Here is a 21,775-nt window from a genome sequence, read left to right on the forward strand (position 1 = left end):
TCCCTACGAGCCCCTTTTGATGGAGGCCGTCATATTCGGCCAAGGGCCCTTCCCTTGTGGAAGATCTGTTCCCCTTCAGTGCGCATCCTTTTAGTGGAAGCATATGTGCCAAGGGCGGATGAGTTCACCTGCAGGGCACTGACTCTTAGTCTGAGGGGGCACAGTTGCCCTGACGGGGTCTCAGGGGTTGAGGAAGACATCCTTTTCCTGTGCTGGAGGGGAGAGTGCTCAGGAGAGGAGTTGCAGGGCCTGAGAGCAGGGGGTGGTTGGACAACGGGGCTCTTTCTCCCGATGGCCACAGGCCCTGAAGGCGTCTGCTCTACGTTGCTTTCACATTTGCCTGCAGGCACACAGGCAAGATGGGCAGCAAGTGAAATGTTGAGGGGAGATAGAGTACTCATCGCTGGGTGGTATCGCCCTTTCCCTCGGTGCCCCCGTGCACCCTCCTCACTGACGCGTGTGTTCTCTCACCCCAAGCCAGGTGGAATGCCAAGAAAGGAATTCCAGCAGCAGAGCAACCTGGGGCCATCCGTATAATCCGCGCTTCCCGGTGAAGTGAGGAGGAGGAGTCTCGCAAGGGTGTTGGGGTGCATTCCACGAGGATCCTGATTTAACCCTTGTTGCGGTAAGCAGCACTTCTGTGCTAAAACCTAGAGGTTTCACCACGGGAACCTGTGCAACGGGGCTATACCCTCACCTTCCGACCTTTTCTCGGGGAGCACGAGCTTCGACGCCCTGAGAACTGGCTGCATTTCCTGCTCCAATGGCTCGGCTCTGGCCGCTTGCATATGCTGACATGATTCAGCTCGATGGGTGTCCCATGGTGGAATCTGCAACTTTCCACGTCCAGCGTTTGAGCATGTGCTTGGATCGATGATGACCCCCACTAATGCATTCCTTGGAAATCTGAACAAAATGAGTGAGAAACCACTACCGTCTCCTCATTGGAACTGAGGTCCAGCACGTAGCTCCCAAAAGGAAAGGAGGGAGAGGTTGACGTCGCGTTTGCTGCCGTGAGAGTCCACAGCCACGTTGTTCAAGTTGAGGGTTGTGGCCGTCTCATGGGGAGAAGAGCCATTGGGAAAGGAGCCTGGGATGCCAATCCATGCGGGAAGGCTGGGGACAGCGTGCCGTCTCTGGGTTCCTTGGTCGAGCCAGGGCTTCTGTCCCCTGCCACGGACGAGCATGCGGATAGGAAAGGAAGCGTGAACCGTTGGTGGTCCATTCGACTGCACTTGAGTTCTACAGGCCGCCGCCACCGGCTACTCGTTGCCTTGTGCCCTCAGAGAAAGGGAAGTCTATGCTCAGGGTGAGAGCAGGATTCCTGGCCTAAGGCAGGCTTCCTTGTCATGTGTTCCTTGGGCGACCACATGCAGTTTAGGTTTCTCGTGATGAGAGGAGAAATCCAATGGGCCATTGTCCCCGGGAGGTTGGCCAAGCTGACGGCTCCTCCTCGGGTTGTGTCCTGCTTGTGTGTGCTGCGTGAAGGGGCTAGAAAAGGCCTTAGTCAATCTTAGTCACGGCAGGCTTCTCTGGTGAGGCGTGGCTCTGGCATCTTTCCGTGACACATTGGGATCCCGGGGGAGAGAGAATATCAAGCCGAGTGAAAAAGACACGTGTGATGGCTGGCTAAGCCCGCAGGTTTACTGGTGGGTGGATAGATGGACGGTGGCCCTAGGGATCCCGGAACACACTTTCCCTTGTTGCGCCCGTGCACCCTCCTCAAGTACGCGTGTGTTCTCTCAGCCCGGATCAGGTGGAATACCAAGGAAGGAGTACCAGCAGCAGAGCAGCCTGGGGCCATCCGTATAATTCGTGATGACCGGTGAAGTGAGAAGGAGTCTTGCAGGGGTGTTGGCGCACATTCCGTGAGGATCCTGGTTTAAACCTTGTTGCGGTAAGCGGCACTTCTTTGCTAAAACCTAGAGGTTTGGCTACGGTAAATTGAAAAAGGGGAGACACACTCACTTGCTGGCCTTTTCTCGGGGAACACGAGCTTTGATGCCCTGAGAACTGGCTGCATTTCCTGCTCCATTGCTCGACACTGGCCGCTTCTGTTTGCTGACCTGATTCAGCTCGCTGGCCGTCCCGTGATGGAATCTGCAACTTTGCATGTCCAAGGTTTGAGCATGTGCTTGGATCGACGATGACTCCCACAAGTGTATTCCCCGGAAATCTGAAAAAAAATGAGTGAGAAACCCCTACCGTCACCTCATTGGAACTGAGGTCCAGCATGTGGCTCCAATAAGGACAGTAGGGAGAGGTTCACATTGCATGTGCTGCTGTGTGTGTCCACGGCCACGTTGTTCAAGTGGAGGGCTGTGGCCATCTCATGGGGAGAAAAGCCACTGGGAATGGAGCCTGGGATGCCAATTCAGGTGGGAAGCCTAGGGAGAGCGTGCCGTCTGTGGGCTCCTTGGTCTAGCCAGGACTGCTGTCCGCTGCCACTGTTAAGCATGTGGGTAGCAGAGGAAGTGCGAGCCATTGGTGGTCCTCTCGCCTGTACTTGAGTTCTACAAGCCGCCCCCACCGTCTGGTCGTTGCCTTGCGCCCTCACAGAAACAAGTCTCTCTGCCCATGGTCAGAGCAGGACTCCTGGCCTAGGGAAGGCTTCTTTGACACGATCTGCTTCGGAGACCAGATGCAGTTTAGGTTCCTCCTGATGAGGGGAGAAATCCAATGGGCCATTGTCCCCGGCAGGTGGGCCAAGCTGATGGCTCCTCCTCGGGGTGTGTCCGGCCTGTGTGTGCTCTGTGAAGAGGCTAGAAAATGCCTTAGTTAAGATAAGTCACAGCAAGCTTCTTTGGTGAGGGGTGGCTCTGGCATCTTTCCGTGACACGTTGGGATCCCCGTGGAGGGGGAAGGGCAAGGTGAGTGAAAAAGACACGTGAGACGGCTGGCAAAGCCCACATGTTTACTGGTGGGTGGAGAGCTCGACAGAATCCATGGAGCGTTTGGAGGCATGTGTAGAGAGGGAACACGGGAGCTCATTTGTGGACTGTCCCGCCCTTTTCCTCTCCTTGTTCGAGTAACTTCATGGCGGGTCCCCGTGCTAGCGAATGGTTGCCTTCGTGGCACAGTATGGTTTCTTCTCATGGGGGAGGATTTGGAGGCCGTGAGGTGTTTGTCCCTGTCTGTCCACGTTCCCCCTGTGTTGAAGATGTGAAGGTGTTCCTCAGTACAGCCCAGCATCTTTAATACACCCAGCCCACATAGCGATCCCTGAGGATTGCAGATCTTCCCGGAGGTCATTGGGCACAACTAGGCGGAAAGAAGGGAGTTGGCTGCCGAGGAACAGCTACAGCTTTAAGGGCAGGAGAGGATGTGTGGTGCGGGGGTCATTTTTCCTGCCACCCGCTGGTGCGTCCAGACTGTGATATCCGGCGTGCCTGGCCACAGGCCAGACAAGTCATAGCGGTTCAAGTGTCTAGGCTGTTGGCTGGGTTCTCTCATTGCACGGCTGTGGGTAACACGTTGCTTCTAGAAGACCTGGGCCTCACGGTTTCTCCGAGGGCACGTCACCGACGGGCCCAGAGTGCGAAAGTGCCAGCCACCACTGCAGGTGGCCCAATGGCTGTAACTCTTTGCTCCGCCACTTTGCGCACTGGAATGGCTCCCACGCCATCAGGCTGCAAGTGTTTTCCCCGCCGCGCTAGGCATCGGAATGGTTCGCATGCCATAAACTTTGTGTGTGGGCCAAGGTTAGGTCATCTGTCTTAACAGCAGGCCGGGAAGTATGCCTGCTGGTGAGTCTCCCTTGATCAGTCCAGGCGTTCCTCACGTACCCTTTGTCCCGGGTCCCTACGAGCCCCTTTTGATGGAGGCCGTCATATTCGGCCAAGGGCCCTTCCCTTGTGGAAGATCTGTTCCCCTTCAGTGCGCATCCTTTTAGTGGAAGCATATGTGCCAAGGGCGGATGAGTTCACCTGCAGGGCACTGACTCTTAGTCTGAGGGGGCACAGTTGCCCTGACGGGGTCTCAGGGGTTGAGGAAGACATCCTTTTCCTGTGCTGGAGGGGAGAGTGCTCAGGAGAGGAGTTGCAGGGCCTGAGAGCAGGGGGTGGTTGGACAGCGGGGCTCTTTCTCCCGATGGCCACAGGCCCTGAAGGCGTCTGCTCTACGTTGCTTTCACATTTGCCTGCAGGCACACAGGCAAGATGGGCAGCAAGTGAAATGTTGAGGGGAGATAGAGTACTCATCGCTGGGTGGTATCGCCCTTTCCCTCGGTGCCCCCGTGCACCCTCCTCACTGACGCGTGTGTTCTCTCACCCCAAGCCAGGTGGAATGCCAAGAAAGGAATTCCAGCAGCAGAGCAACCTGGGGCCATCCGTATAATCCGCGCTTCCCGGTGAAGTGAGGAGGAGGAGTCTCGCAAGGGTGTTGGGGTGCATTCCACGAGGATCCTGATTTAACCCTTGTTGCGGTAAGCAGCACTTCTGTGCTAAAACCTAGAGGTTTCACCACGGGAACCTGTGCAACGGGGCTATACCCTCACCTTCCGACCTTTTCTCGGGGAGCACGAGCTTCGACGCCCTGAGAACTGGCTGCATTTCCTGCTCCAATGGCTCGGCTCTGGCCGCTTGCATATGCTGACATGATTCAGCTCGATGGGTGTCCCATGGTGGAATCTGCAACTTTCCACGTCCAGCGTTTGAGCATGTGCTTGGATCGATGATGACCCCCACTAATGCATTCCTTGGAAATCTGAACAAAATGAGTGAGAAACCACTACCGTCTCCTCATTGGAACTCAGGTCCAGCACGTAGCTCCCAAAAGGAAAGGAGGGAGAGGTTGACGTCGCGTTTGCTGCCGTGAGAGTCCACAGCCACGTTGTTCAAGTTGAGGGTTGTGGCCGTCTCATGGGGAGAAGAGCCATTGGGAAAGGAGCCTGGGATGCCAATCCATGCGGGAAGGCTGGGGACAGCGTGCCGTCTCTGGGTTCCTTGGTCGAGCCAGGGCTTCTGTCCCCTGCCACGGACGAGCATGCGGATAGGAAAGGAAGCGTGAACCGTTGGTGGTCCATTCGACTGCACTTGAGTTCTACAGGCCGCCGCCACCGGCTACTCGTTGCCTTGTGCCCTCAGAGAAAGGGAAGTCTATGCTCAGGGTGAGAGCAGGATTCCTGGCCTAAGGCAGGCTTCCTTGTCATGTGTTCCTTGGGCGACCAGATGCAGTTTAGGTTTCTCGTGATGAGAGGAGAAATCCAATGGGCCATTGTCCCCGGGAGGTTGGCCAAGCTGACGGCTCCTCCTCGGGTTGTGTCCTGCTTGTGTGTGCTGCGTGAAGGGGCTAGAAAAGGCCTTAGTCAATCTTAGTCACGGCAGGCTTCTCTGGTGAGGCGTGGCTCTGGCATCTTTCCGTGACACATTGGGATCCCGGGGGAGAGAGAATATCAAGCCGAGTGAAAAAGACACGTGTGATGGCTGGCTAAGCCCGCAGGTTTACTGGTGGGTGGATAGATGGACGGTGGCCCTAGGGATCCCGGAACACACTTTCCCTTGTTGTGCCCGTGCACCCTCCTCAAGTACGCGTGTGTTCTCTCAGCCCGGATCAGGTGGAATACCAAGGAAGGAGTACCAGCAGCAGAGCAGCCTGGGGCCATCCGTATAATTCGTGATGACCGGTGAAGTGAGAAGGAGTCTTGCAGGGGTGTTGGCGCACATTCCGTGAGGATCCTGGTTTAAACCTTGTTGCGGTAAGCGGCACTTCTTTGCTAAAACCTAGAGGTTTGGCTACGGTAAATTGAAAAAGGGGAGACACACTCACTTGCTGGCCTTTTCTCGGGGAACACGAGCTTTGATGCCCTGAGAACTGGCTGCATTTCCTGCTCCATTGCTCGACACTGGCCGCTTCTGTTTGCTGACCTGATTCAGCTCGCTGGCCGTCCCGTGATGGAATCTGCAACTTTGCATGTCCAAGGTTTGAGCATGTGCTTGGATCGACGATGACTCCCACAAGTGTATTCCCCGGAAATCTGAAAAAAAATGAGTGAGAAACCCCTACCGTCACCTCATTGGAACTGAGGTCCAGCATGTGGCTCCAATAAGGACAGTAGGGAGAGGTTCACATTGCATGTGCTGCTGTGTGTGTCCACGGCCACGTTGTTCAAGTGGAGGGCTGTGGCCATCTCATGGGGAGAAAAGCCACTGGGAATGGAGCCTGGGATGCCAATTCAGGTGGGAAGCCTAGGGAGAGCGTGCCGTCTGTGGGCTCCTTGGTCTAGCCAGGACTGCTGTCCGCTGCCACTGTTAAGCATGTGGGTAGCAGAGGAAGTGCGAGCCATTGGTGGTCCTCTCGCCTGTACTTGAGTTCTACAAGCCGCCCCCACCGTCTGGTCGTTGCCTTGCGCCCTCACAGAAACAAGTCTCTCTGCCCATGGTCAGAGCAGGACTCCTGGCCTAGGGAAGGCTTCTTTGACACGATCTGCTTCGGAGACCAGATGCAGTTTAGGTTCCTCCTGATGAGGGGAGAAATCCAATGGGCCATTGTCCCCGGCAGGTGGGCCAAGCTGATGGCTCCTCCTCGGGGTGTGTCCGGCCTGTGTGTGCTCTGTGAAGAGGCTAGAAAATGCCTTAGTTAAGATAAGTCACAGCAAGCTTCTTTGGTGAGGGGTGGCTCTGGCATCTTTCCGTGACACGTTGGGATCCCCGTGGAGGGGGAAGGGCAAGGTGAGTGAAAAAGACACGTGAGACGGCTGGCAAAGCCCACATGTTTACTGGTGGGTGGAGAGCTCGACAGAATCCATGGAGCGTTTGGAGGCATGTGTAGAGAGGGAACACGGGAGCTCATTTGTGGACTGTCCCGCCCTTTTCCTCTCCTTGTTCGATTAACTTCATGGCGGGTCCCCGTGCTAGCGAATGGTTGCCTTCGTGGCACAGTATGGTTTCTTCTCATGGGGGAGGATTTGGAGGCCGTGAGGTGTTTGTCCCTGTCTGTCCACGTTCCCCCTGTGTTGAAGATGTGAAGGTGTTCCTCAGTACAGCCCAGCATCTTTAATACACCCAGCCCACATAGCGATCCCTGAGGATTGCAGATCTTCCCGGAGGTCATTGGGCACAACTAGGCGGAAAGAAGGGAGTTGGCTGCCGAGGAACAGCTACAGCTTTAAGGGCAGGAGAGGATGTGTGGTGCGGGGGTCATTTTTCCTGCCACCCGCTGGTGCGTCCAGACTGTGATATCCGGCGTGCCTGGCCACAGGCCAGACAAGTCATAGCGGTTCAAGTGTCTAGGCTGTTGGCTGGGTTCTCTCATTGCACGGCTGTGGGTAACACGTTGCTTCTAGAAGACCTGGGCCTCACGGTTTCTCCGAGGGCACGTCACCGACGGGCCCAGAGTGCGAAAGTGCCAGCCACCACTGCAGGTGGCCCAATGGCTGTAACTCTTTGCTCCGCCACTTTGCGCACTGGAATGGCTCCCACGCCATCAGGCTGCAAGTGTTTTCCCCGCCGCGCTAGGCATCGGAATGGTTCGCATGCCATAAACTTTGTGTGTGGGCCAAGGTTAGGTCATCTGTCTTAACAGCAGGCCGGGAAGTATGCCTGCTGGTGAGTCTCCCTTGATCAGTCCAGGCGTTCCTCACGTACCCTTTGTCCCGGGTCCCTACGAGCCCCTTTTGATGGAGGCCGTCATATTCGGCCAAGGGCCCTTCCCTTGTGGAAGATCTGTTCCCCTTCAGTGCGCATCCTTTTAGTGGAAGCATATGTGCCAAGGGCGGATGAGTTCACCTGCAGGGCACTGACTCTTAGTCTGAGGGGGCACAGTTGCCCTGACGGGGTCTCAGGGGTTGAGGAAGACATCCTTTTCCTGTGCTGGAGGGGAGAGTGCTCAGGAGAGGAGTTGCAGGGCCTGAGAGCAGGGGGTGGTTGGACAGCGGGGCTCTTTCTCCCGATGGCCACAGGCCCTGAAGGCGTCTGCTCTACGTTGCTTTCACATTTGCCTGCAGGCACACAGGCAAGATGGGCAGCAAGTGAAATGTTGAGGGGAGATAGAGTACTCATCGCTGGGTGGTATCGCCCTTTCCCTCGGTGCCCCCGTGCACCCTCCTCACTGACGCGTGTGTTCTCTCACCCCAAGCCAGGTGGAATGCCAAGAAAGGAATTCCAGCAGCAGAGCAACCTGGGGCCATCCGTATAATCCGCGCTTCCCGGTGAAGTGAGGAGGAGGAGTCTCGCAAGGGTGTTGGGGTGCATTCCACGAGGATCCTGATTTAACCCTTGTTGCGGTAAGCAGCACTTCTGTGCTAAAACCTAGAGGTTTCACCACGGGAACCTGTGCAACGGGGCTATACCCTCACCTTCCGACCTTTTCTCGGGGAGCACGAGCTTCGACGCCCTGAGAACTGGCTGCATTTCCTGCTCCAATGGCTCGGCTCTGGCCGCTTGCATATGCTGACATGATTCAGCTCGATGGGTGTCCCATGGTGGAATCTGCAACTTTCCACGTCCAGCGTTTGAGCATGTGCTTGGATCGATGATGACCCCCACTAATGCATTCCTTGGAAATCTGAACAAAATGAGTGAGAAACCACTACCGTCTCCTCATTGGAACTGAGGTCCAGCACGTAGCTCCCAAAAGGAAAGGAGGGAGAGGTTGACGTCGCGTTTGCTGCCGTGAGAGTCCACAGCCACGTTGTTCAAGTTGAGGGTTGTGGCCGTCTCATGGGGAGAAGAGCCATTGGGAAAGGAGCCTGGGATGCCAATCCATGCGGGAAGGCTGGGGACAGCGTGCCGTCTCTGGGTTCCTTGGTCGAGCCAGGGCTTCTGTCCCCTGCCACGGACGAGCATGCGGATAGGAAAGGAAGCGTGAACCGTTGGTGGTCCATTCGACTGCACTTGAGTTCTACAGGCCGCCGCCACCGGCTACTCGTTGCCTTGTGCCCTCAGAGAAAGGGAAGTCTATGCTCAGGGTGAGAGCAGGATTCCTGGCCTAAGGCAGGCTTCCTTGTCATGTGTTCCTTGGGCGACCAGATGCAGTTTAGGTTTCTCGTGATGAGAGGAGAAATCCAATGGGCCATTGTCCCCGGGAGGTTGGCCAAGCTGACGGCTCCTCCTCGGGTTGTGTCCTGCTTGTGTGTGCTGCGTGAAGGGGCTAGAAAAGGCCTTAGTCAATCTTAGTCACGGCAGGCTTCTCTGGTGAGGCGTGGCTCTGGCATCTTTCCGTGACACATTGGGATCCCGGGGGAGAGAGAATATCAAGCCGAGTGAAAAAGACACGTGTGATGGCTGGCTAAGCCCGCAGGTTTACTGGTGGGTGGATAGATGGACGGTGGCCCTAGGGATCCCGGAACACACTTTCCCTTGTTGCGCCCGTGCACCCTCCTCAAGTACGCGTGTGTTCTCTCAGCCCGGATCAGGTGGAATACCAAGGAAGGAGTACCAGCAGCAGAGCAGCCTGGGGCCATCCGTATAATTCGTGATGACCGGTGAAGTGAGAAGGAGTCTTGCAGGGGTGTTGGCGCACATTCCGTGAGGATCCTGGTTTAAACCTTGTTGCGGTAAGCGGCACTTCTTTGCTAAAACCTAGAGGTTTGGCTACGGTAAATTGAAAAAGGGGAGACACACTCACTTGCTGGCCTTTTCTCGGGGAACACGAGCTTTGATGCCCTGAGAACTGGCTGCATTTCCTGCTCCATTGCTCGACACTGGCCGCTTCTGTTTGCTGACCTGATTCAGCTCGCTGGCCGTCCCGTGATGGAATCTGCAACTTTGCATGTCCAAGGTTTGAGCATGTGCTTGGATCGACGATGACTCCCACAAGTGTATTCCCCGGAAATCTGAAAAAGAATGAGTGAGAAACCCCTACCGTCACCTCATTGGAACTGAGGTCCAGCATGTGGCTCCAATAAGGACAGTAGGGAGAGGTTCACATTGCATGTGCTGCTGTGTGTGTCCACGGCCACGTTGTTCAAGTGGAGGGCTGTGGCCATCTCATGGGGAGAAAAGCCACTGGGAATGGAGCCTGGGATGCCAATTCAGGTGGGAAGCCTAGGGAGAGCGTGCCGTCTGTGGGCTCCTTGGTCTAGCCAGGACTGCTGTCCGCTGCCACTGTTAAGCATGTGGGTAGCAGAGGAAGTGCGAGCCATTGGTGGTCCTCTCGCCTGTACTTGAGTTCTACAAGCCGCCCCCACCGTCTGGTCGTTGCCTTGCGCCCTCACAGAAACAAGTCTCTCTGCCCATGGTCAGAGCAGGACTCCTGGCCTAGGGAAGGCTTCTTTGACACGATCTGCTTCGGAGACCAGATGCAGTTTAGGTTCCTCCTGATGAGGGGAGAAATCCAATGGGCCATTGTCCCCGGCAGGTGGGCCAAGCTGATGGCTCCTCCTCGGGGTGTGTCCGGCCTGTGTGTGCTCTGTGAAGAGGCTAGAAAATGCCTTAGTTAAGATAAGTCACAGCAAGCTTCTTTGGTGAGGGGTGGCTCTGGCATCTTTCCGTGACACGTTGGGATCCCCATGGAGGGGGAAGGGCAAGGTGAGTGAAAAAGACACGTGAGACGGCTGGCAAAGCCCACATGTTTACTGGTGGGTGGAGAGCTCGACAGAATCCATGGAGCGTTTGGAGGCATGTGTAGAGAGGGAACACGGGAGCTCATTTGTGGACTGTCCCGCCCTTTTCCTCTCCTTGTTCGAGTAACTTCATGGCGGGTCCCCGTGCTAGCGAATGGTTGCCTTCGTGGCACAGTATGGTTTCTTCTCATGGGGGAGGATTTGGAGGCCGTGAGGTGTTTGTCCCTGTCTGTCCACGTTCCCCCTGTGTTGAAGATGTGAAGGTGTTCCTCAGTACAGCCCAGCATCTTTAATACACCCAGCCCACATAGCGATCCCTGAGGATTGCAGATCTTCCCGGAGGTCATTGGGCACAACTAGGCGGAAAGAAGGGAGTTGGCTGCCGAGGAACAGCTACAGCTTTAAGGGCAGGAGAGGATGTGTGGTGCGGGGGTCATTTTTCCTGCCACCCGCTGGTGCGTCCAGACTGTGATATCCGGCGTGCCTGGCCACAGGCCAGACAAGTCATAGCGGTTCAAGTGTCTAGGCTGTTGGCTGGGTTCTCTCATTGCACGGCTGTGGGTAACACGTTGCTTCTAGAAGACCTGGGCCTCACGGTTTCTCCGAGGGCACGTCACCGACGGGCCCAGAGTGCGAAAGTGCCAGCCACCACTGCAGGTGGCCCAATGGCTGTAACTCTTTGCTCCGCCACTTTGCGCACTGGAATGGCTCCCACGCCATCAGGCTGCAAGTGTTTTCCCCGCCGCGCTAGGCATCGGAATGGTTCGCATGCCATAAACTTTGTGTGTGGGCCAAGGTTAGGTCATCTGTCTTAACAGCAGGCCGGGAAGTATGCCTGCTGGTGAGTCTCCCTTGATCAGTCCAGGCGTTCCTCACGTACCCTTTGTCCCAGGTCCCTACGAGCCCCTTTTGATGGAGGCCGTCATATTCGGCCAAGGGCCCTTCCCTTGTGGAAGATCTGTTCCCCTTCAGTGCGCATCCTTTTAGTGGAAGCATATGTGCCAAGGGCGGATGAGTTCACCTGCAGGGCACTGACTCTTAGTCTGAGGGGGCACAGTTGCCCTGACGGGGTCTCAGGGGTTGAGGAAGACATCCTTTTCCTGTGCTGGAGGGGAGAGTGCTCAGGAGAGGAGTTGCAGGGCCTGAGAGCAGGGGGTGGTTGGACAGCGGGGCTCTTTCTCCCGATGGCCACAGGCCCTGAAGGCGTCTGCTCTACGTTGCTTTCACATTTGCCTGCAGGCACACAGGCAAGATGGGCAGCAAGTGAAATGTTGAGGGGAGATAGAGTACTCATCGCTGGGTGGTATCGCCCTTTCCCTCGGTGCCCCCGTGCACCCTCCTCACTGACGCGTGTGTTCTCTCACCCCAAGCCAGGTGGAATGCCAAGAAAGGAATTCCAGCAGCAGAGCAACCTGGGGCCATCCGTATAATCCGCGCTTCCCGGTGAAGTGAGGAGGAGGAGTCTCGCAAGGGTGTTGGGGTGCATTCCACGAGGATCCTGATTTAACCCTTGTTGCGGTAAGCAGCACTTCTGTGCTAAAACCTAGAGGTTTCACCACGGGAACCTGTGCAACGGGGCTATACCCTCACCTTCCGACCTTTTCTCGGGGAGCACGAGCTTCGACGCCCTGAGAACTGGCTGCATTTCCTGCTCCAATGGCTCGGCTCTGGCCGCTTGCATATGCTGACATGATTCAGCTCGATGGGTGTCCCATGGTGGAATCTGCAACTTTCCACGTCCAGCGTTTGAGCATGTGCTTGGATCGATGATGACCCCCACTAATGCATTCCTTGGAAATCTGAACAAAATGAGTGAGAAACCACTACCGTCTCCTCATTGGAACTGAGGTCCAGCACGTAGCTCCCAAAAGGAAAGGAGGGAGAGGTTGACGTCGCGTTTGCTGCCGTGAGAGTCCACAGCCACGTTGTTCAAGTTGAGGGTTGTGGCCGTCTCATGGGGAGAAGAGCCATTGGGAAAGGAGCCTGGGATGCCAATCCATGCGGGAAGGCTGGGGACAGCGTGCCGTCTCTGGGTTCCTTGGTCGAGCCAGGGCTTCTGTCCCCTGCCACGGACGAGCATGCGGATAGGAAAGGAAGCGTGAACCGTTGGTGGTCCATTCGACTGCACTTGAGTTCTACAGGCTGCCGCCACCGGCTACTCGTTGCCTTGTGCCCTCAGAGAAAGGGAAGTCTATGCTCAGGGTGAGAGCAGGATTCCTGGCCTAAGGCAGGCTTCCTTGTCATGTGTTCCTTGGGCGACCAGATGCAGTTTAGGTTTCTCGTGATGAGAGGAGAAATCCAATGGGCCATTGTCCCCGGGAGGTTGGCCAAGCTGACGGCTCCTCCTCGGGTTGTGTCCTGCTTGTGTGTGCTGCGTGAAGGGGCTAGAAAAGGCCTTAGTCAATCTTAGTCACGGCAGGCTTCTCTGGTGAGGCGTGGCTCTGGCATCTTTCCGTGACACATTGGGATCCCGGGGGAGAGAGAATATCAAGCCGAGTGAAAAAGACACGTGTGATGGCTGGCTAAGCCCGCAGGTTTACTGGTGGGTGGATAGATGGACGGTGGCCCTAGGGATCCCGGAACACACTTTCCCTTGTTGTGCCCGTGCACCCTCCTCAAGTACGCGTGTGTTCTCTCAGCCCGGATCAGGTGGAATACCAAGGAAGGAGTACCAGCAGCAGAGCAGCCTGGGGCCATCCGTATAATTCGTGATGACCAGTGAAGTGAGAAGGAGTCTTGCAGGGGTGTTGGCGCACATTCCGTGAGGATCCTGGTTTAAACCTTGTTGCGGTAAGCGGCACTTCTTTGCTAAAACCTAGAGGTTTGGCTACGGTAAATTGAAAAAGGGGAGACACACTCACTTGCTGGCCTTTTCTCGGGGAACACGAGCTTTGATGCCCTGAGAACTGGCTGCATTTCCTGCTCCATTGCTCGACACTGGCCGCTTCTGTTTGCTGACCTGATTCAGCTCGCTGGCCGTCCCGTGATGGAATCTGCAACTTTGCATGTCCAAGGTTTGAGCATGTGCTTGGATCGACGATGACTCCCACAAGTGTATTCCCCGGAAATCTGAAAAAAAATGAGTGAGAAACCCCTACCGTCACCTCTTTGGAACTGAGGTCCAGCATGTGGCTCCAATAAGGACAGTAGGGAGAGGTTCACATTGCATGTGCTGCTGTGTGTGTCCACGGCCACGTTGTTCAAGTGGAGGGCTGTGGCCATCTCATGGGGAGAAAAGCCACTGGGAATGGAGCCTGGGATGCCAATTCAGGTGGGAAGCCTAGGGAGAGCGTGCCGTCTGTGGGCTCCTTGGTCTAGCCAGGACTGCTGTCCGCTGCCACTGTTAAGCATGTGGGTAGCAGAGGAAGTGCGAGCCATTGGTGGTCCTCTCGCCTGTACTTGAGTTCTACAAGCCGCCCCCACCGTCTGGTCGTTGCCTTGCGCCCTCACAGAAACAAGTCTCTCTGCCCATGGTCAGAGCAGGACTCCTGGCCTAGGGAAGGCTTCTTTGACACGATCTGCTTCGGAGACCAGATGCAGTTTAGGTTCCTCCTGATGAGGGGAGAAATCCAATGGGCCATTGTCCCCGGCAGGTGGGCCAAGCTGATGGCTCCTCCTCGGGGTGTGTCCGGCCTGTGTGTGCTCTGTGAAGAGGCTAGAAAATGCCTTAGTTAAGATAAGTCACAGCAAGCTTCTTTGGTGAGGGGTGGCTCTGGCATCTTTCCGTGACACGTTGGGATCCCCGTGGAGGGGGAAGGGCAAGGTGAGTGAAAAAGACACGTGAGACGGCTGGCAAAGCCCACATGTTTACTGGTGGGTGGAGAGCTCGACAGAATCCATGGAGCGTTTGGAGGCATGTGTAGAGAGGGAACACGGGAGCTCATTTGTGGACTGTCCCGCCCTTTTCCTCTCCTTGTTCGATTAACTTCATGGCGGGTCCCCGTGCTAGCGAATGGTTGCCTTCGTGGCACAGTATGGTTTCTTCTCATGGGGGAGGATTTGGAGGCCGTGAGGTGTTTGTCCCTGTCTGTCCACGTTCCCCCTGTGTTGAAGATGTGAAGGTGTTCCTCAGTACAGCCCAGCATCTTTAATACACCCAGCCCACATAGCGATCCCTGAGGATTGCAGATCTTCCCGGAGGTCATTGGGCACAACTAGGCGGAAAGAAGGGAGTTGGCTGCCGAGGAACAGCTACAGCTTTAAGGGCAGGAGAGGATGTGTGGTGCGGGGGTCATTTTTCCTGCCACCCGCTGGTGCGTCCAGACTGTGATATCCGGCGTGCCTGGCCACAGGCCAGACAAGTCATAGCGGTTCAAGTGTCTAGGCTGTTGGCTGGGTTCTCTCATTGCACGGCTGTGGGTAACACGTTGCTTCTAGAAGACCTGGGCCTCACGGTTTCTCCGAGGGCACGTCACCGACGGGCCCAGAGTGCGAAAGTGCCAGCCACCACTGCAGGTGGCCCAATGGCTGTAACTCTTTGCTCCGCCACTTTGCGCACTGGAATGGCTCCCACGCCATCAGGCTGCAAGTGTTTTCCCCGCCGCGCTAGGCATCGGAATGGTTCGCATGCCATAAACTTTGTGTGTGGGCCAAGGTTAGGTCATCTGTCTTAACAGCAGGCCGGGAAGTATGCCTGCTGGTGAGTCTCCCTTGATCAGTCCAGGCGTTCCTCACGTACCCTTTGTCCCGGGTCCCTACGAGCCCCTTTTGATGGAGGCCGTCATATTCGGCCAAGGGCCCTTCCCTTGTGGAAGATCTGTTCCCCTTCAGTGCGCATCCTTTTAGTGGAAGCATATGTGCCAAGGGCGGATGAGTTCACCTGCAGGGCACTGACTCTTAGTCTGAGGGGGCACAGTTGCCCTGACGGGGTCTCAGGGGTTGAGGAAGACATCCTTTTCCTGTGCTGGAGGGGAGAGTGCTCAGGAGAGGAGTTGCAGGGCCTGAGAGCAGGGGGTGGTTGGACAGCGGGGCTCTTTCTCCCGATGGCCACAGGCCCTGAAGGCGTCTGCTCTACGTTGCTTTCACATTTGCCTGCAGGCACACAGGCAAGATGGGCAGCAAGTGAAATGTTGAGGGGAGATAGAGTACTCATCGCTGGGTGGTATCGCCCTTTCCCTCGGTGCCCCCGTGCACCCTCCTCACTGACGCGTGTGTTCTCTCACCCCAAGCCAGGTGGAATGCCAAGAAAGGAATTCCAGCAGCAGAGCAACCTGGGGCCATCCGTATAATCCGCGCTTCCCGGTGAAGTGAGGAGGAGGAGTCTCGCAAGGGTGTTGGGGTGCATTCCACGAGGATCCTGATTTAACCCTTGTTGCGGTAAGCAGCACTTCTGTGCTAAAACCTAGAGGTTTCACCACGGGAACCTGTGCAACGGGGCTATACCCTCACCTTCCGACCTTTTCTCGGGGAGCACGAGCTTCGACGCCCTGAGAACTGGCTGCATTTCCTGCTCCAATGGCTCGGCTCTGGCCGCTTGCATATGCTGACATGATTCAGCTCGATGGGTGTCCCATGGTGGAATCTGCAACTTTCCACGTCCAGCGTTTGAGCATGTGCTTGGATCGATGATGACCCCCACTAATGCATTCCTTGGAAATCTGAACAAAATGAGTGAGAAACCACTACCGTCTCCTCATTGGAACTGAGGTCCAGCACGTAGCTCCCAAAAGGAAAGGAGGGAGAGGTTGACGTCGCGTTTGCTGCCGTGAGAGTCCACAGCCACGTTGTTCAAGTTGAGGGTTGTGGCCGTCTCATGGGGAGAAGAGCCATTGGGAAAGGAGCCTGGGATGCCAATCCATGCGGGAAGGCTGGGGACAGCGTGCCGTCTCTGGGTTCCTTGGTCGAGCCAGGGCTTCTGTCCCCTGCCACGGACGAGCATGCGGATAGGAAAGGAAGCGTGAACCGTTGGTGGTCCATTCGACTGCACTTGAGTTCTACAGGCCGCCGCCACCGGCTACTCGTTGCCTTGTGCCCTCAGAGAAAGGGAAGTCTATGCTCAGGGTGAGAGCAGGATTCCTGGCCTAAGGCAGGCTTCCTTGTCATGTGTTCCTTGGGCGACCAGATGCAGTTTAGGTTTCTCGTGATGAGAGGAGAAATCCAATGGGCCATTGTCCCCGGGAGGTTGGCCAAGCTGACGGCTCCTCCTCGGGTTGTGTCCTGCTTGTGTGTGCTGCGTGAAGGGGCTAGAAAAGGCCTTAGTCAATCTTAGTCACGGCAGGCTTCTCTGGTGAGGCGTGGCTCTGGCATCTTTCCGTGACACATTGGGATCCCGGGGGAGAGAGAATATCAAGCCGAGTGAAAAAGACACGTGTGATGGCTGGCTAAGCCCGCAGGTTTACTGGTGGGTGGATAGATGGACGGTGGCCCTAGGGATCCCGGAACACACTTTCCCTTGTTGCGCCCGTGCACCCTCCTCAAGTACGCGTGTGTTCTCTCAGCCCGGATCAGGTGGAATACCAAGGAAGGAGTACCAGCAGCAGAGCAGCCTGGGGCCATCCGTATAATTCGTGATGACCGGTGAAGTGAGAAGGAGTCTTGCAGGGGTGTTGGCGCACATTCCGTGAGGATCCTGGTTTAAACCTTGTTGCGGTAAGCGGCACTTCTTTGCTAAAACCTAGAGGTTTGGCTACGGTAAATTGAAAAAGGGGAGACACACTCACTTGCTGGCCTTTTCTCGGGGAACACGAGCTTTGATGCCCTGAGAACTGGCTGCATTTCCTGCTCCATTGCTCGACACTGGCCGCTTCTGTTTGCTGACCTGATTCAGCTCGCTGGCCGTCCCGTGATGGAATCTGCAACTTTGCATGTCCAAGGTTTGAGCATGTGCTTGGATCGACGATGACTCCCACAAGTGTATTCCCCGGAAATCTGAAAAAGAATGAGTGAGAAACCCCTACCGTCACCTCATTGGAACTGAGGTCCAGCATGTGGCTCCAATAAGGACAGTAGGGAGAGGTTCACATTGCATGTGCTGCTGTGTGTGTCCACGGCCACGTTGTTCAAGTGGAGGGCTGTGGCCATCTCATGGGGAGAAAAGCCACTGGGAATGGAGCCTGGGATGCCAATTCAGGTGGGAAGCCTAGGGAGAGCGTGCCGTCTGTGGGCTCCTTGGTCTAGCCAGGACTGCTGTCCGCTGCCACTGTTAAGCATGTGGGTAGCAGAGGAAGTGCGAGCCATTGGTGGTCCTCTCGCCTGTACTTGAGTTCTACAAGCCGCCCCCACCGTCTGGTCGTTGCCTTGCGCCCTCACAGAAACAAGTCTCTCTGCCCATGGTCAGAGCAGGACTCCTGGCCTAGGGAAGGCTTCTTTGACACGATCTGCTTCGGAGACCAGATGCAGTTTAGGTTCCTCCTGATGAGGGGAGAAATCCAATGGGCCATTGTCCCCGGCAGGTGGGCCAAGCTGATGGCTCCTCCTCGGGGTGTGTCCGGCCTGTGTGTGCTCTGTGAAGAGGCTAGAAAATGCCTTAGTTAAGATAAGTCACAGCAAGCTTCTTTGGTGAGGGGTGGCTCTGGCATCTTTCCGTGACACGTTGGGATCCCCGTGGAGGGGGAAGGGCAAGGTGAGTGAAAAAGACACGTGAGACGGCTGGCAAAGCCCACATGTTTACTGGTGGGTGGAGAGCTCGACAGAATCCATGGAGCGTTTGGAGGCATGTGTAGAGAGGGAACACGGGAGCTCATTTGTGGACTGTCCCGCCCTTTTCCTCTCCTTGTTCGATTAACTTCATGGCGGGTCCCCGTGCTAGCGAATGGTTGCCTTCGTGGCACAGTATGGTTTCTTCTCATGGGGGAGGATTTGGAGGCCGTGAGGTGTTTGTCCCTGTCTGTCCACGTTCCCCCTGTGTTGAAGATGTGAAGGTGTTCCTCAGTACAGCCCAGCATCTTTAATACACCCAGCCCACATAGCGATCCCTGAGGATTGCAGATCTTCCCGGAGGTCATTGGGCACAACTAGGCGGAAAGAAGGGAGTTGGCTGCCGAGGAACAGCTACAGCTTTAAGGGCAGGAGAGGATGTGTGGTGCGGGGGTCATTTTTCCTGCCACCCGCTGGTGCGTCCAGACTGTGATATCCGGCGTGCCTGGCCACAGGCCAGACAAGTCATAGCGGTTCAAGTGTCTAGGCTGTTGGCTGGGTTCTCTCATTGCACGGCTGTGGGTAACACGTTGCTTCTAGAAGACCTGGGCCTCACGGTTTCTCCGAGGGCACGTCACCGACGGGCCCAGAGTGCGAAAGTGCCAGCCACCACTGCAGGTGGCCCAATGGCTGTAACTCTTTGCTCCGCCACTTTGTGCACTGGAATGGCTCCCACGCCATCAGGCTGCAAGTGTTTTCCCCGCCGCGCTAGGCATCGGAATGGTTCGCATGCCATAAACTTTGTGTGTGGGCCAAGGTTAGGTCATCTGTCTTAACAGCAGGCCGGGAAGTATGCCTGCTGGTGAGTCTCCCTTGATCAGTCCAGGCGTTCCTCACGTACCCTTTGTCCCGGGTCCCTACGAGCCCCTTTTGATGGAGGCCGTCATATTCGGCCAAGGGCCCTTCCCTTGTGGAAGATCTGTTCCCCTTCAGTGCGCATCCTTTTAGTGGAAGCATATGTGCCAAGGGCGGATGAGTTCACCTGCAGGGCACTGACTCTTAGTCTGAGGGGGCACAGTTGCCCTGACGGGGTCTCAGGGGTTGAGGAAGACATCCTTTTCCTGTGCTGGAGGGGAGAGTGCTCAGGAGAGGAGTTGCAGGGCCTGAGAGCAGGGGGTGGTTGGACAACGGGGCTCTTTCTCCCGATGGCCACAGGCCCTGAAGGCGTCTGCTCTACGTTGCTTTCACATTTGCCTGCAGGCACACAGGCAAGATGGGCAGCAAGTGAAATGTTGAGGGGAGATAGAGTACTCATCGCTGGGTGGTATCGCCCTTTCCCTCGGTGCCCCCGTGCACCCTCCTCACTGACACGTGTGTTCTCTCACCCCAAGCCAGGTGGAATGCCAAGAAAGGAATTCCAGCAGCAGAGCAACCTGGGGCCATCCGTATAATCCGTGCTTCCCGGTGAAGTGAGGAGGAGGAGTCTCGCAAGGGTGTTGGGGTGCATTCCACGAGGATCCTGATTTAACCCTTGTTGCGGTAAGCAGCACTTCTGTGCTAAAACCTAGAGGTTTCACCACGGGAACCTGTGCAACGGGGCTATACCCTCACCTTCCGACTTTTTCTCGGGGAGCACGAGCTTCGACGCGCTGAGAACTGGCTGCATTTCCTGCTCCAATGGCTCGGCTCTGGCCCCTTGCATATGCTGACATGATTCAGCTCGATGGGTGTCCCATGGTGGAATCTGCAACTTTCCATGTCCAGCGTTTGAGCATGTGCTTGGATCGATGATGACCCCCACTAATGCATTCCTTGGAAATCTGAACAAAATGAGTGAGAAACCACTACCGTCTCCTCATTGGAACTGAGGTCCAGCACGTAGCTCCCAAAAGGAAAGGAGGGAGAGGTTGACGTCGCGTTTGCTGCCGTAAGAGTCCACAGCCACGTTGTTCAAGTTGAGGGCTGTGGCCGTCTCATGGGGAGAAGAGCCATTGGGAAAGGAGCCTGGGATGCCAATCCATGCGGGAAGGCTGGGGACAGCGTGCCGTCTCTGGGTTCCTTGGTCGAGCCAGGGCTTCTGTCCCCTGCCACGGACGAGCATGCGGATAGGAAAGGAAGCGTGAACCGTTGGTGGTCCATTCGACTGCACTTGAGTTCTACAGGCTGCCGCCACCGGCTACTCGTTGCCTTGTGCCCTCAGAGAAAGGGAAGTCTATGCTCAGGGTGAGAGCAGGATTCCTGGCCTAAGGCAGGCTTCCTTGTCATGTGTTCCTTGGGCGACCAGATGCAGTTTAGGTTTCTCGTGATGAGAGGAGAAATCCAATGGGCCATTGTCCCCGGGAGGTTGGCCAAGCTGACGGCTCCTCCTCGGGTTGTGTCCTGCTTGTGTGTGCTGCGTGAAGGGGCTAGAAAAGGCCTTAGTCAATCTTAGTCACGGCAGGCTTCTCTGGTGAGGCGTGGCTCTGGCATCTTTCCGTGACACATTGGGATCCCGGGGGAGAGAGAATATCAAGCCGAGTGAAAAAGACACGTGTGATGGCTGGCTAAGCCCGCAGGTTTACTGGTGGGTGGATAGATGGACGGTGGCCCTAGGGATCCCGGAACACACTTTCCCTTGTTGTGCCCGTGCACCCTCCTCAAGTACGCGTGTGTTCTCTCAGCCCGGATCAGGTGGAATACCAAGGAAGGAGTACCAGCAGCAGAGCAGCCTGGGGCCATCCGTATAATTCGTGATGACCAGTGAAGTGAGAAGGAGTCTTGCAGGGGTGTTGGCGCACATTCCGTGAGGATCCTGGTTTAAACCTTGTTGCGGTAAGCGGCACTTCTTTGCTAAAACCTAGAGGTTTGGCTACGGTAAATTGAAAAAGGGGAGACACACTCACTTGCTGGCCTTTTCTCGGGGAACACGAGCTTTGATGCCCTGAGAACTGGCTGCATTTCCTGCTCCATTGCTCGACACTGGCCGCTTCTGTTTGCTGACCTGATTCAGCTCGCTGGCCGTCCCGTGATGGAATCTGCAACTTTGCATGTCCAAGGTTTGAGCATGTGCTTGGATCGACGATGACTCCCACAAGTGTATTCCCCGGAAATCTGAAAAAAAATGAGTGAGAAACCCCTACCGTCACCTCATTGGAACTGAGGTCCAGCATGTGGCTCCAATAAGGACAGTAGGGAGAGGTTCACATTGCATGTGCTGCTGTGTGTGTCCACGGCCACGTTGTTCAAGTGGAGGGCTGTGGCCATCTCATGGGGAGAAAAGCCACTGGGAATGGAGCCTGGGATGCCAATTCAGGTGGGAAGCCTAGGGAGAGCGTGCCGTCTGTGGGCTCCTTGGTCTAGCCAGGACTGCTGTCCGCTGCCACTGTTAAGCATGTGGGTAGCAGAGGAAGTGCGAGCCATTGGTGGTCCTCTCGCCTGTACTTGAGTTCTACAAGCCGCCCCCACCGTCTGGTCGTTGCCTTGCGCCCTCACAGAAACAAGTCTCTCTGCCCATGGTCAGAGCAGGACTCCTGGCCTAGGGAAGGCTTCTTTGACACGATCTGCTTCGGAGACCAGATGCAGTTTAGGTTCCTCCTGATGAGGGGAGAAATCCAATGGGCCATTGTCCCCGGCAGGTGGGCCAAGCTGATGGCTCCTCCTCGGGGTGTGTCCGGCCTGTGTGTGCTCTGTGAAGAGGCTAGAAAATGCCTTAGTTAAGAT

General features: G+C 56.1%; 12 non-coding genes across 12 annotated transcripts; all 12 read left to right on the forward strand.

The window, feature by feature from the left end:
- Positions 1–867: 867 nt before the first annotated feature.
- On the forward strand, positions 868–959 carry LOC136119547 (small nucleolar RNA SNORD116). Its single transcript, XR_010655533.1, has one exon. It is a non-coding gene; the product is annotated as a small nucleolar RNA SNORD116 (small nucleolar RNA).
- Positions 960–2,137: 1,178 nt separating this feature from the next.
- On the forward strand, positions 2,138–2,230 carry LOC136119621 (small nucleolar RNA SNORD116). The gene has a single exon (XR_010655598.1). It is a non-coding gene; the product is annotated as a small nucleolar RNA SNORD116 (small nucleolar RNA).
- A 2,435-nt stretch (positions 2,231–4,665) lies between these two features.
- Positions 4,666–4,757, forward strand: LOC136119556 (small nucleolar RNA SNORD116). Its single transcript, XR_010655540.1, has one exon. It is a non-coding gene; the product is annotated as a small nucleolar RNA SNORD116 (small nucleolar RNA).
- Positions 4,758–5,935: 1,178 nt separating this feature from the next.
- On the forward strand, positions 5,936–6,028 carry LOC136119622 (small nucleolar RNA SNORD116). Its single transcript, XR_010655599.1, has one exon. It is a non-coding gene; the product is annotated as a small nucleolar RNA SNORD116 (small nucleolar RNA).
- Positions 6,029–8,463: 2,435 nt separating this feature from the next.
- LOC136119548 (small nucleolar RNA SNORD116) lies at positions 8,464–8,555 on the forward strand. The gene has a single exon (XR_010655534.1). It is a non-coding gene; the product is annotated as a small nucleolar RNA SNORD116 (small nucleolar RNA).
- A 1,178-nt stretch (positions 8,556–9,733) lies between these two features.
- Positions 9,734–9,826, forward strand: LOC136119611 (small nucleolar RNA SNORD116). The gene has a single exon (XR_010655589.1). It is a non-coding gene; the product is annotated as a small nucleolar RNA SNORD116 (small nucleolar RNA).
- A 2,435-nt stretch (positions 9,827–12,261) lies between these two features.
- LOC136119550 (small nucleolar RNA SNORD116) lies at positions 12,262–12,353 on the forward strand. Its single transcript, XR_010655535.1, has one exon. It is a non-coding gene; the product is annotated as a small nucleolar RNA SNORD116 (small nucleolar RNA).
- Positions 12,354–13,531: 1,178 nt separating this feature from the next.
- On the forward strand, positions 13,532–13,624 carry LOC136119624 (small nucleolar RNA SNORD116). The gene has a single exon (XR_010655601.1). It is a non-coding gene; the product is annotated as a small nucleolar RNA SNORD116 (small nucleolar RNA).
- Positions 13,625–16,059: 2,435 nt separating this feature from the next.
- LOC136119551 (small nucleolar RNA SNORD116) lies at positions 16,060–16,151 on the forward strand. Its single transcript, XR_010655536.1, has one exon. It is a non-coding gene; the product is annotated as a small nucleolar RNA SNORD116 (small nucleolar RNA).
- Positions 16,152–17,329: 1,178 nt separating this feature from the next.
- LOC136119612 (small nucleolar RNA SNORD116) lies at positions 17,330–17,422 on the forward strand. Its single transcript, XR_010655590.1, has one exon. It is a non-coding gene; the product is annotated as a small nucleolar RNA SNORD116 (small nucleolar RNA).
- A 2,435-nt stretch (positions 17,423–19,857) lies between these two features.
- Positions 19,858–19,949, forward strand: LOC136119552 (small nucleolar RNA SNORD116). Its single transcript, XR_010655537.1, has one exon. It is a non-coding gene; the product is annotated as a small nucleolar RNA SNORD116 (small nucleolar RNA).
- A 1,178-nt stretch (positions 19,950–21,127) lies between these two features.
- LOC136119623 (small nucleolar RNA SNORD116) lies at positions 21,128–21,220 on the forward strand. Its single transcript, XR_010655600.1, has one exon. It is a non-coding gene; the product is annotated as a small nucleolar RNA SNORD116 (small nucleolar RNA).
- The last annotated feature ends 555 nt before the right edge of the window (positions 21,221–21,775 follow it).

The sequence above is a fragment of the Phocoena phocoena genome, chromosome 2, assembly GCF_963924675.1.
Source record: "Phocoena phocoena chromosome 2, mPhoPho1.1, whole genome shotgun sequence".
NCBI classification, from domain to species: domain Eukaryota; kingdom Metazoa; phylum Chordata; class Mammalia; order Artiodactyla; family Phocoenidae; genus Phocoena; species Phocoena phocoena.